Here is a 14,817-nt window from a genome sequence, read left to right on the forward strand (position 1 = left end):
GACAACAGTTTCAAAAAGTGCGTGTGAAAAACCATCACCTGGGATCAACTTTGCTGATTCTGATCAAATAAGTTAAAGGTGAGGTAAGTTTAAGTTTAGGAATAGCACGTTTACAGCAGATATTAATTCATGACAGATTTTGGACGCATACTGCTTTAAATTTCCATTTAAACTGAAGCACTTAAAAAAATTTTTATGTTATACAAAACATTTTATAATTCTTAATGATTATTAACAACATTTTGTTTCTTTCAGATTTACAGAGTCTATATATCACTAAAATCTAGAACTTGAAATTTTAGAGCATAATTTACTCAAATTGATTCCATTGAGTAGAGAATCATCAGAGGTGGTATTAGAAATATGATTAAATATTTGACATTGTAATGACATTATCAATAGTTGAATTCCCACACAACTCCTTAAAAAAATGCAATACCGTTGTTTTAAAATTATTCTAAAGAAAAATGATGAAATCTTCCCAAATTATTTATAAAATTACCATAACATTAATATCACAGGTAAATATTGATAGTAAAGTATGGGGATCTATAGGACAATCTCCACAAAAAGTGTGTAGGTTATTCTAAATAAAATGTAAAAGTTGAGTAACATAACTAATAATACTAAACCTTGACAAACTTGAGTTTATCCCTGATTTTTAATAGTAATCTGATAGTAAAAAATTTATTAACTACTTTACTTTCCCCAAAATTAAAGAAAATAAGGCAAATAGTCATATCCATGAATGCCAAAAAGAAAATAGAAATAGAGGGAAATAATTTATAACAGCTACTTTAAAATATCAAAAGAAAATTTCATTTCAAATAAAAATACTAAATTTATTTTAATGACATTAGGTAATAGAGAGTAATTCTTACTATAAAAATGTTATCTATGATTGACTTAAAGGTATAATTTCAAACCATAAAATAAAGCACATGGAGAACAGTATGCTTTTTATTTTATCTATAATAGGTTTTATATCTGCTATAAAACCCTACAAAAATATTCTGAGTATAAATGAGCATTTGAGATAATTTTATAAAGTGTATATTTTATATTGAAATATAGTTTTTATACTGATAGAAATGTGTAAAAATCAAATCAATAGCTACTGTTCCTGCATAGCAATAAACACATGTAAATGAAAGGAGAAAAATGCTCTTTCACAATAGTAACAAAATTATGAAATGTCCAGATGTAAGATGCAAAACACTAGAAGAATATAAAACAAGATGTGAAAATAACAGCAAAAATACAATATTCTTGGCTAGAAAGATTTATTTTGAAAACCTGACAATTATCTACATATCATTATTTAAATGTAAGTAGTTACAACCGAAACAATATTTTATTTTTTAATTTATACAATAATTTAAAAGTTCATCAGAGTAATGAAAGGTTTGAAAAAGTGCAGGAAATTATAAGATGGGGGAGTAGAAAGATAATCTCTGTAATGTAACAGAAATGGTGTCTGCATACCAGTTGGTTATTTAGTTAATCAAAAAATAGATCCAAGTATATATATGAACTAGTAATATATGAAAACAATTGTGGAGGAAACCTTAGTTGAGAGATAGATGCACTTAATTATATGACAGTCTTTTGTATAGTTGGAAATTAATGTATGCCATGTATAAAGCTAAAGTACCAGTGATAGAGTTGGAAAATATATGTTTGTAATGAACATACCAAGTACTTTTTACAAATTTACAAGAACAAATAAATATATAAAATATCCAATAGGATATTTGAAAAATATATAAGTAGGGAATTTATAGAATAATAAACAAAAATGTGGACAACATGAAAATTTACTCAAGCATACAGATAATTAGGGAAAAGCAACTTAGAAAAAATAGCATTTATGATTATGTTTATGTAAAAGAAAAAAACTTCCTATGTGATCTCTCTGTATATATATCTAGGAAGGTATGGAAGGGTACACTGTGATTTAAACATGATTAGCTCAGGGAGGTGGGGATTGAAGGAGTCAGGAGTTCAGATGAGATGATTAGCACTCTGTTATACATTTTGTACTGTATTCATTCAGTATGTGTTTACTGATTCCTGTTATAAGCTAGTTTCTCTTCTAGTTGCTGAGAATACAGCAGTGAAAAAAAGATATAAAAATGACTGCCATCAATGATAACTGTAACACAATAAATCATAAAATATATAATTTTGAGCATTCATGCCTTATATAGTTGTAATATAAAATATGAGGGGGAGATTAAACATAAAATTTTATCACAAAAGTTGAATAGCAAAATATATGTCAGTTTAGAGTATGTTTTCATCATTTTCTTTTACGCTGCTGGATAAGCAGTAAAAACTTGTAAAAAACAATAACAAAACCAAAAAACCAAAACCCAAAAAACAGTGTTCATTTTTTCTTATCATTGACCATGGATGATATTTTCCCATCATGTTATTATAAGCTGCCCAAAAGAGTTCTAGGGTTTTAGTTACCTGTACAAATCCAGTGCTGTGTTCTATAACTAATTCTTCTCAATCTTGATTCCTTTAAACTATTGTTGCACATTGGCAGTTGAAAACAAGGCTGAATGCTTGGCAGAAAGTGTTTTGAATTTGAGTTTCTTTGTTATCATAAGGAGATAAAAAGCAAATGAGAATTTGCTTTGTTTTGGGTATTCAAAGTTGAAATAAGGGCAAAGAGATTGATCTGTATATTTCAATTTACACAGTGTAAAATGTCTTCATAATTTTTTTTTTAAATGGTGATAGGAAGAGCTATAATTAAAGACCTACATAAACAACAGTTGAACTTTTTAAGAATATAAAACTATATATGTCAAATATATTCTTACATAAAAAACACAAGCCTTACTCTTTAATAATTGGTAAAATAATACATTTTACAACATTGCATAAGAGTGAAACAAGCATTACAATGGTACTGCACTATTTTAGGTGTTTCTTTTATAGTGTCTTCTCTTTCCTTATGAAATATTATAGCGATGTTTGGAGATTCCAAACCTATGAGTTCCCTTGTCATGTGCTTTCATTCATTTCACTTACCACAGTTCATAGTAATATATTTGTGTGATATAGTATAGGTAATAGCGGTCCCAACCATTAATCTTTGTTTGATGAAGGCAAGTTCCTTTTTGTGTTCTGATCAATATTATATCCCTAGCAGCCTGCAGTGTCTTGTTTATAAACACTATTTTTCCCTACTATGAAAGAATGATATAGACTCGGAGAGAGAAAAGGTTTGGGGGCAAGAACTTTCCGTTTGCTCTCTCATTTTACTATTCCTAGTTCTAAGCCCCTACTCCTAAGAGAACTTTGCAAAAAAAAAAAAAAAAGAATTGCAATGAACCTTGTGCTGTTAAAACCAGGTATTTCAGAGGAGATTTACTCGTGTGTCTTTTTTGTGCTATATTTGGAAACTTCTTTCTGTTGAAGAGAACAGTTTCTATTAAGTGTTAGATTATGTTTCTAATTCAAAATATAGTCACATCAGTAGAGAATTAATGAAGAGTAATATATTAATGCAAATTTAATTATGGTAATTGAATGTCACAGTCTTTTCTTCTTGCTTTCTAAAGAAAGTCAGAAAAGAAAAAAGCGATTAATATTTATTTCTAATGTTCAGTCAATTAATGAATCTATGTAGCTTGCCAAGATTCACTGTAGGTTTTAAGATTAAATTAGTCTTGAATTAGCAATGCAAATTTGATATAGATGATGTATGTACCCTAGTGGAAGGAACTATGAAAAGATACTCTATAAATTTTAATATCAATAAGAATTTGCAAATTTTAGTTTAATTACATTTATGTGCTTAAGGCCAATCATAGGATGACTTTGTATTCACATTTTATTATATTTTGAAAACCCATTTTTATTATTTTGTTTTTTATTTTTATTTTTTGAAAACTCATTTTTAATGAGAAAAACTGAAAAGGTGTGCAGGTCATGCCTAAAACTTAGTAATGGAAATGAGTGACTGGAAAATTGATTAATATAAGTCTGTGTGTCTCACTTGTGAAGTTTAATTTTTTTCAAGTTGAGCACTCTGCTCTCCCAATATAATTGTTGTATATTAATAGACATATCTTGGCTTTCACAGCAGGAAATCATACATACTCATCATTTTCAAATATTTCCAACTTGAAATCAAAGCCTAGAATTTCACTGAGATAAACAAAAGTATTTGCAAGCGAAATAACTTCTCACATTTTCATTATTATTTCTCACATTTTTCTTACTTATACATAAATTATTGCATAGGAAAACAGAACATAGCTAAAAATGCACAAAGATTTCTGTATATATTGAGTAGATGTTACATTCTATAATTACACTATAAATACCAAAATTGATTCTGGTTTTACGTCAATTACAGCATTGGCAAAGATGAAAATATCCCTAAAATATCCCTATGGACAAATCTGTAAACTATGGAAGACTATTAAATACAAAGATATTTAGGTCATGCTATGAGTTTGATACCTTACCAGAGACAAAAAAGAAAAAAAAGAATTTTTTTGGTATTTGTATTATAGTGCTTATATTTTTTGTTTGAAAATAAAACTATCTTTGTGGCATCAAATTGAAATTAACACAGATTTTATTGGTATTTTTTAATAAATCAGTAAATGATATAATCTTAGCTATGAATGATGTTTGTGAAATGGGTATTTAATATTACATTTTTAAAATTTGCCTTTGGGCAAATTTATTTATTGGCAATAGCCATATTCTGTAATAAATTAGAGATTTCTGCTCGGCATTTCTATGTAATAGAAGCTACTTTGTGAAAAGAACCTCAACAATTGATAATTTTTTATCAAATAGATAAAACACCTAAAAAACTTGCCTGTAAACACAACCGGGTCAGTTAAGCCAACTAACTAATAGACATATGTGAACTACATGTATAATTTTAACTTTTCTCGGAGCTACATTTATCAAAGTAAAAAGAAATAGGTGGGATTAATTTCAAAAGTCTGTTTAACACATTATATTCAAAATTTTTAATTTCAGCATTTAACTAATATAACAATTACTAGTATATTTTACATTCCTTTTTTCTACTCAATCTTTAAAATCTGGTGTGCATTACATTTAGAATATATTTTTATGCAGATTCTGAATTTTTATCAGATGTAATTTATCTGTATATAAATTCACACATGAAAGCAATTAGAGATATTTAAGCCAAGACTTTATTATTCTCTCTGAGACAGTTTTATGCAATTCAACTGTCCTGTTCCCTTCCACTATTTTATTCTGTAGATTTAATCTTTGAGGCCTCTAAATGTAATATCTATCAGAATTCAAACAATCTACAAAAAAAAAAAGAAATTTGATGAGATAAAGTATAGGATGTGTTGTTTTTTTTTTTTTTATCTGAGCAGGAATCTAACTTCAGTAATCCATTGCTATTTAGTCATTCCATCTTAGACTTTATCTATTTGATGTATAAATTACTTTTCTAGAATCAGACGTATCTCAAATTTGCAGATCAATATTAGACAATGATAATTTAATACATGTGTTTACATATGCCTACAATATTCACTCCATAAATTCATTTTAAATGAAGAATAAAAAGAAATTAAAGAAATGCATGCAGGGATCATGAAATGGTAGAAGGATATGCAATAAACTTTTTCTGTTTTAGTTTTTTCAATCAGAAACAGCCAATGACCTTAACCATAGCTTACAAAAAAAAGTGTGACTATTTCACAGAGACGCTAAATGATTTCACCAATATTTGAGGTTATTAAAAATAGTTTGGAATTTTGCTAAGTGAAAGAAGCCAGTCACAAAGGATCACATATTGTATGACTCCATTCATATAAAAAATCCAGAATTGGCAAATCTATCTAGACAGAATATAAATTAGTAGTTTCCTATGGTTCTGGAAGGAGTGGAGGAAGTGATAAATGGGGAATGACTAGTAAAGGGAGTGGAATATTGGGGGGGGAGGGGTGATAAAAATGTTCTAAAATTAGATTGTGGTGATGATTACACAACTCCATAAATTATTAAAAACCACTGAAGGTACATTTTAAATGAGTGTATTATATGGTATGTGAGTTAAATCTCAATAAAAGGTGAAAAGGAAAAAGGCCAAAAATAATATTTTGGAAAAAGTTTTATTATTCATATTTATGATGTTAATGGGAACTGACATATAAATATTACCTCATGTGTTACCACAAAATTTCATTCAATTTAGCAATATCAATTACATACTCATCTTTTTAAAGTTGTGAAATGTGTAGAAAAGAGGATTTTGGCAGAAAAAATATGAAAAATATATAAGTATAAAGGGTCATGTTGGGTAAAGGAAAAATCATAAGCAATTATATCTAATCTAGAATTCTAGAATATAGCATCACATTGGAAGTCTAAACTTGTTAGTTATTCTTCTTATATTTGGGTCCCTTGGCAAAGACAGATCTTCAAACTGCAATTAGTATGTGGAAATTACCAATATATTTTGGCTTGGGTTTTTGAAACATTAAAATGAGAGGAAATCTATCAAATTAATATGTTCATAAAACCAAATGAGATACTAGTATATACATTTATATACAATAACATCCTCAATTTGAAGTAAACCTATTTTAATAAATTGTCAGATTATAAATAGGTCAGCTATATATCTGTAATTGCTGTAATAGGAAGATAATTGAATAACAGAGGATATGCTTTATTTCCATATATTCCTCAGGTGTCAATCTTGAAACAGAACAATTATTATTAAAAATGAATGAAACTAAAACTGACTTAGTAAAAGGGAATGAGTCTTAGTGTATTTTTCAACATAAAAGGGAAATATTTAACAATTTAACAAATGTACAGTTCAGGAATTGAGTAATTTTTATTTGACATAAGTAGCAAAAGTAAAACGATCACTCTATTTTGCATAAATGTATAGTAAATTAGCACATTTAGCAGTCCATTTTAGCTAAGGAGTAGGTGAACTGACAGTGTTATATATGGAATTCACAGTGGTTATGAAGAAAAATGTTTCTGATTATGTGACCATTATAGAAGAATGTCGCTGGGCAGTTATCACCTGAATGTCGTTTCCTTAAAGAATTCAGATTAAATTATCAAGTTTGCCTAATTTAATGCAGTTTATATGTTTCTTCTTGATATTGAGATTTAATGACTTAGTAGGAGAGCATCTGAGATTGTGCTGCAAATTACCTGGTGTATGTAGGTTATAGAAAATGCTAAACATGACTTCAGGAAAAAAAAGGTGTTTATTCCTCTTTGCTGTACTTTCCATAGGTTACTGTGTGGTTTTTCCATCCATTCTAACATAAACAGAAATTTAAATTTTTCAACATTTTTACAATTAAATAGAAATAAAAATATTCTGGTAGAAAATTATTTTTACTATCTTCATTGCATATTAAACAGTATTTTGGTTAAGAAACACTTTATAATTGCATGCAAACACATAGTAATCCTAACAGTATCCTTGTAAAGTTGACAAAATACATCATGATATCACTGATAAAAAGTTAGCAACAATCAGAAATTACACAGGGGTAGGCTTTACCTAAAAAAGAAATGAACATATAAAAGCATAAGACTGGATATTATTTTTAATTTATATTATTCATATTTGACTACATTTTCTTAAAATTCAGTTATAAAAATGTTATTATAGTCCAGATGTTTAGAATGTCAATTTTCCAGATTCTTAGTGTATGAAACTCCCCCCAAATACACACCCACACCCCTCCCCCAGTAAAGCTTACCTAAAAATACATCAAAACACCTTGTTTTAATATTGGCAACACTATGTTTCATTTCTGTTTTAATGTTATATTAGTTATTTTGTCCTTTGTTTTAAATGCAATAGAACATAATTAATGACATTTAACTCTCTGTTAGAATTAATAGAACATTTTAACAACTGTGCCTGAGTGGATCATGATATGATCCATGAGAATTTAGCAAAATCTGGCCATTTTGAGACTGCCAAGGTTTTGTTTTATTCAGTCTTAGGTCTTGAAATATACAACCATAGAATAATCATTTCATAGCGAAGGAAAGCAGAATATGCCACCCCAAAATATGCTATTTTGGCATATTGATCATTATGAGTTAAAGTTACTTGAGAAACAGCCAGTGCAAGGATGTTCTGACCCTTCCTTGTCTTGCTTAAAGCAGGAAATAAATCTTCCATGTGAAAGTTGCCCTTCCTGTACAAGGTAATAGGTACCCTTATCACCAGTGACAGGGAATTTAGGGCTGAGAAGATTATAAACAAACCTTGTTACTTTCTCACTAATTTGGTATTCCACTTTGTCTTGTCAGTTCTTCACAAATGTATTATTTCTTTTCTAAAAAGTATAAAATGGACATGTGGACATGGCTCGAAGGGGAGGGTGGGGTGAATTGGGAGACAAGGATTGACATATATATGCTACGATGTGTAAAACAGATAGCTAGTGGGAACCTGCTATATAGCACAAGGAGCTCAGCTCTGTGTTCTGTGATGACCTAGATGGGTGGGATGGGGCGGCAGAGTGGGAGGGAGGTCCAAGAGGGAGAGGATATATGTATACATATAGCTGATTAACTTCATTATACAGCAGAAACTAACACAACATTGCAAAGCAACTACACCCCAATTAAAAAAAATATATATATATATATAAGTTTCCTGCTTCGGATATTTATTTGAGTCTCATACTTTGGTGGGACCTTCATATGTATAAATTTAAATTTCTTTTTCCTCCTGTTAATCTGGTTTATATCAATGTAATTAATAGGCCAGCTGAAGAACAAAGGGATTGTTCGTAAAAGCCTCTAAGTGCAGTATTGATTTGAGTTAGGCTTGAAAACATAGTAATATATTCTATACACCATACACTTGAACCACAACTAAAAGATGAGCTAACCAGGTAGAAAAGCTTTTTCTCACACTACTCTTTCCTTATGTTAGGGTCTAATTGTACAGACTGGAAATCCAAGTATATGATTCCACTCACCCAAGAATTAATCTTAGAGGTAGTCAAGGTCATTACCATCAATCATTTCTTTTTCAATGCTATCATAAAGTCCCTAAAAGTGAAGCACCTGGACATAGCCATGGGTAGTAGCAGTTTGAACCTTTAAGTTTTTATTATTCAACTCAGGGGAAGCTTGAAAAGGAGAGATAGGCCGATTCTCAGAGAGTGCATGACTGGAAATGTATTCTTCCATTAGTCTGTAAGTCCAAACGTAATTTTAAAAATCTCCTAGTCATTGGCAGTATGTGGTGAACAAATCAACCTGGATTTTGTACTCCTGAACTCTATGGCATAAATATCATTTGCTGAAGTGCATATTTGCAAGTGTGCGGAGTGCTCCCAAGTTCAAAGTGCAATAAGAACAAATCACTGTGAAATGTAGCTTAGACTCCAGAGTTGTGAAAGGCTTCCCATAGGAAACACTTTTAAAGATGAAATCTGGAGACTAAGAGGTAAAAATTAACTCATATTCAATAATGTATATTTATCTCACAGTAAAGTCAATGAGGCAAATTAACTTTTTACAGTTGTTCAGCAGGGACACACTAAATGCAAGTAGTGTAGTATCTTTACACTTTTTTAGGAACTTTGCAGAGTAACACTCCAGCCATTCAAGAAATTATTAAAAATATTTCACCAATAACAAATTAACAGTAAAATGAAGGTTAATACCCTGCTTGTTGACAACTAAAATCATAGTTATTCTTGCCATTAACATTTGGGAAAATAAAACAAATAAAAGAAAAATGCAGTATAAGTACATTAGCTTATTTTTCAGATTGTGAGGCAAAATTATAGCATTCCTAATAATTAATCATTATTACTTTACTCTGATAAAAGCTATCTATCTAAAAATTAAGTAGAGATTATTACATTAGATTCCATTAAAGTAAAAAAAATGATTTCTGTAGTGTTCTAAAAGTTTTAAAGTATTTGATTAGAGAAGTATGTATATAAATATTCATTGGGAATATGATATTTATAGTAGTAAAGATTATAGGTAATATTTATGAAATCCAATTGAGAATAAATGGTTATTCTAATAACAACATAAAATAAGCTTGCTGAGTGATCAATAAATATGCACAATGAGCAATTAAAAAATAGGAAAAACCTGAAAGTAAATAAATAAAACATATAGAAAATAGAGAAATACTATTGTGGAGTATAAACCTAGTAAGATTTCTACTTTTTGTTAGCTTGATAAAAATAATTTAAATGTCTTTTGTCATAATAAACCACTGAGTTTTTCCAAGAAACATTGAAAAGGGAAAGATGTAAGTAAATTCAAATAAAAACCTAGATAAATTAAAAAGCCATGACAACTAAAATAATTTTTTCTCTAAATTACAGTTAAAAACTTAATTAGAATGAGTTACTTAATAAGAAACATTTAAAAAGACAGGATCTAAGCTTCTGGAATCTCTAATAGCCTGAAAAAGATCAACTTAAATGAAAAGTAAAGAGCAGAATAAAATCGTAAGGCTAAGTGTGAAAATCCATATAAAATGTTTCAAAATGAAAAAACAACAGGAAAAACAAAAGAAAATAGAGTTGTTATCAATAAAATTTATGATAACAGGTAAAGTAAAAGAAAAGATTGAACTTACCAGTTCTATAGAATCAACAGATCTAAAAGTATGTTAAGCAAATACTATGTAATATTTTGGCAAAAAATCTGACGACTTATATGAATTAAACATTCTTAGAAGACAATGTCACTCATACTTATATAAGAAGAAAGAGAAAATCTGAAATGCGCTGTTTTTTTTCTGAAAACTTGAATTCATACTTAAAAACCTTCACACAAAGAACAGTCTAGTTCCAGTGGCTTCACTGGTAAATTCTTTTATGAAAGAATACCAATAGTATGCATTATTTCAGAATATTAAAGGGAAAGGGATATTTCTATCTCATGTGGCACCATGACCCTGATTCCAAAACCTAAGAGACATAATCAAAACGCACAGACTTGTATCCTTCAGGACATAAATATTAAAAGCTTTAAGAAAGTATAAACTGCTTGACCTCAGCAATATAAAAAAAAGATAATACAACATAATCAAGTTGATTTTCTTTTGTTCAGGAATGCAAGTGTATTTTAACAATTTCAATTAGTCAATGTAATTTATCATATTAAAAGAATAGAGGAGCAAAGTCTTATAACCATCTCAGAAGGTATAAGAAAAGTAGTTCCCAGTATTCATCACTAACCTATGGTGAAGGAAAAGAAATTTTCTTCTTGAGAATATAAACTGGTACAACCCCTATGGAAAACAGTATGGAGATTCCTCATAAAATTAAAGATAGAGCTACCATATGATCTGGAAATTCTACTTCTTGGCATTTATCCAAAGAAAACAAAAATACTAACTTGAAAAGATAAATGCTCCCCCATGCTCCATGCAGCAAGCATTATTTCAACAGCCAAGGTAAGAAACAACCTAAGGGCCCATCAATGGATGAATGGAAAAAGATAATGTGGTGTATTTATTAATGGAATATTATACAGACATAAAAAGAAGGAAATCTTGCTATTTGTGACAAAAATGAATGGACCTTGAAGGCGTTATGCTAAAAGACATGTCAGACAGAGAAATCAAATACTGTATGATCTCACTTATATGTGGAATCTTTTTTTTTAAATTAAGGTATAATTGATTTACAATGTTGTGTTCAGTTTCAGGTGTACAGCAGTGATTCTGTACTATAGAATCACTGCTATATATATATAGTCTTTTTCAGATTCTTTTTCAGATTCTTTTCTATTATTGATTATTATAAATATTGAGTACAGTTTCCTGTGCTATATAGTAGGTCCTTTTTGGTAGTAGTGTGTATCTGTTTAATTTTCTTAATTTATCCCTCCCCACACTATCCCCTTTGGTAACCATAAGTTTGTTTTCTATGTCTGTGGGTCTATTTCTGTTCTGTGTATGAGTTCATTTGTATCATTTTTTTTCTTTAGGTTCCACATAAAAGTGATATCATGGGACATTTGTTTTTCTCTGTCTGGCTTACTTCACTTAGTATAATAACCTCTCAGTTCATCCATGTTGCTGCACATGGCAATATTTCATTTTTTTGTGGATTCGAAATATTCCATTGTGTGTGTGTGTGTGTGTGTGTGTGTGTGTGTGTATATATATATATATATATATACACACCACATCTTCTTTATCTATTCATCTGTCAATGGATATTTAGGTGCTTCCATGTCTTGGCTATTACAATTATTACTTTTATGAATGTTGGGGGTGCATGTATTATTTCAAATTACAGTTTTCTCCAGATATATGCCCAGGAGTGGGATTGCAGGATCATATGGCAGCTCTATTTTTAGTTTCTAAAGGAACCTCCATACTTTTCTCCATAGTGGCTGCACCAATTTACATTCCCACCAACAGTGTAGGAGGGTTATTTTTTTCTCCACACCCCCTCCAGAATTTATTATTTGTAGACTTTATGATGTTGCCATTCTGACTGGTGTGAAGTGATACCTCATTGTAGTTTTGATTTGCATTTCTCTACTAATTAGTGATGTTGGGCATTTTTTTTTTTTCATGTGCCTTTTGGCCACCTGTATGTTTTCTTTGGAGAAATGTCTATTTAGATCTTTTGACCATTCTTTGGATTGTTTGTTTTTTTGATGTTGAGCTGTACGAGCTGTTTGTGTGTTTTGGAAATTAAACCATTGTTGGTAGCATACTTTGCAAATATTTTCTCCTATTCCGTAGGATATGTTTTGGTTTTGTTTATGGTTTCCTTTGCTGTGCAAAAGCTTTTAAGTTTAATTAGCTCCTATTTGCTTTTTTTTTGTTTTTATTTCCATTACTCTAGGAGGTGGATCCAAAAAGATATTGCTGTGATTTATGTCAGAGAATGTTCTGCATATGCTTTCCTCTGAGAGTTTTATAATATTGAGTCTTCCAGTTATATCTTTAATCCATTTTGAGTTTATTTTTATGTAGGGTATTAGAGAATGTTCTAATTTCATTCTTTTACATGTTGCTGTGCAGTTTTCCCAGCACCACTTGTTGAAGCGACTCTTTTCTCCATTGTATATTCTTCCTTTGTTATAGATTAATTGATCATAGATGTGTGGGTTTATTTCTGGGCATTTTGTCCTGTTCCCTTGATCTATATTTCTGTTTTTGTGCCAGTACCATACCGTTTTGATGACTGAAGCTTTGTAGTGTAGTCTGAAGTCAGTGAGCCTCATTCCTCCAGGAATCTTAAAAAAACAAAAACAGAAATGAAACAAGCTTATAGATACAGAGAGCAGATTGGCAGTTGACAGAGGCAGGGGGTAGGGGGTGGGCGAAGGAGGTCAAAAGGTGCAAACTTCTAGTTATATAACAATTCATGGGGATGTAATGTGCAGCACGTTGACTTTAGTTAATAATACTGTATAGCATATTTGAAAGCTGCTGCTAAAAGAGTAAAATTAAAGGTTCTTATCACAAGAAAAAAAATAGTGACAGATGTTTACTAGACTTATTGCGGTAATCATTTTGCAATATATACAAATATCATATTGAATTATTTTGCACACCTGAAAGGAATATAATGTTATATGTCAATTATACCTCAATAAAAAAAAAATCCAAATTCCTTAGCATGAGCCACAGTGACCAATATGTTCAGGCCCTGATGACTTCTATAAACTAAACTCCTGCCAAATCCATTATGCTTCAGTCCCTCTGGCCCTCTTTTTGTCTATTGTATTTATAGTACAAACCTTCCTTCCCAGGACATTTGCATTTACTGTTCCCTGGCTTGCTCAAAAAAAAAAAAAAAAAAAAAAAAAAGGAATTTTCATAACCTGATGAAGAACATTTGGGAAACTTCTAAGATTACAACCAAAAATTGTTCCCTCTCAAGTCTTTTATCAATGTTTCACTGAATAAATCCATTTCAATAAATTGAGATGAAGAAATAAATGGTATAAAGAATAGAAAGTGAGAAACAAAATTCCGTTTATTCATAGATGATCTTTTATTTTTCTTCAAGTTACATTACGAATCTTTAAAAATGATAGGTAATAGTCTTTATTTTTTAAACAACTTATGTGATATGATTAAAATATAAAAAATTGTGCATATTTAAAGTATACAACTTGATGAATTTAGAGATAAGTATACACCGGTGACACTGTCACTATAATCTATGCTGTAAACGTATCCATCACTTCTAAAAGTTTCTCATCCTCTTTATTATTATTATTTATTATTGTTATTGTGTGTGTGTGTGTGATAAGAACACTTGAACATAAGATCTGTCCTCTTAGAAAATGAGTATACAATACAGTATTGTTAACTATAGACTCTATGCTTTGCGGTAGATCTCTAGGACTTACACATTTTGTGTAACTGAAATCTTGTACCCATTGACTAATACCTCTCTGTTTGATCTCCCTCCAGTGCAAGCAATGACCATTCTATTCTTTTCTTCTATGAGTTTGACTATTTTAGATTCCTCATATAGTTGATGTACTATAATATTTGATTTTCTGTGTTTGGCTTATTTCACTTAACATGTATTCCAAGTTCATCCATATTGTTGTAAATAGTAGTTCCTTCTTTTTTAAAGCAGAATAATATTCAGTTGTATGTATATAAAACATTTATTTATTCATTAATCAGTTGATTGACATGTAGGTTCGTCCCACCTCTTGACTACTGTGAGTCAACTCACAATGAACATGAGTATGCAGATATCTCTTTGAGATCCTGTATTCAATTTTTTGAATGTATACTCAGAAGTGAAGTTGCTAGAGCAGACATGATTTTTTAAA

Source organism: Hippopotamus amphibius, chromosome 2 (genome assembly GCF_030028045.1).
Source record: "Hippopotamus amphibius kiboko isolate mHipAmp2 chromosome 2, mHipAmp2.hap2, whole genome shotgun sequence".
NCBI lineage: Eukaryota > Metazoa > Chordata > Mammalia > Artiodactyla > Hippopotamidae > Hippopotamus > Hippopotamus amphibius.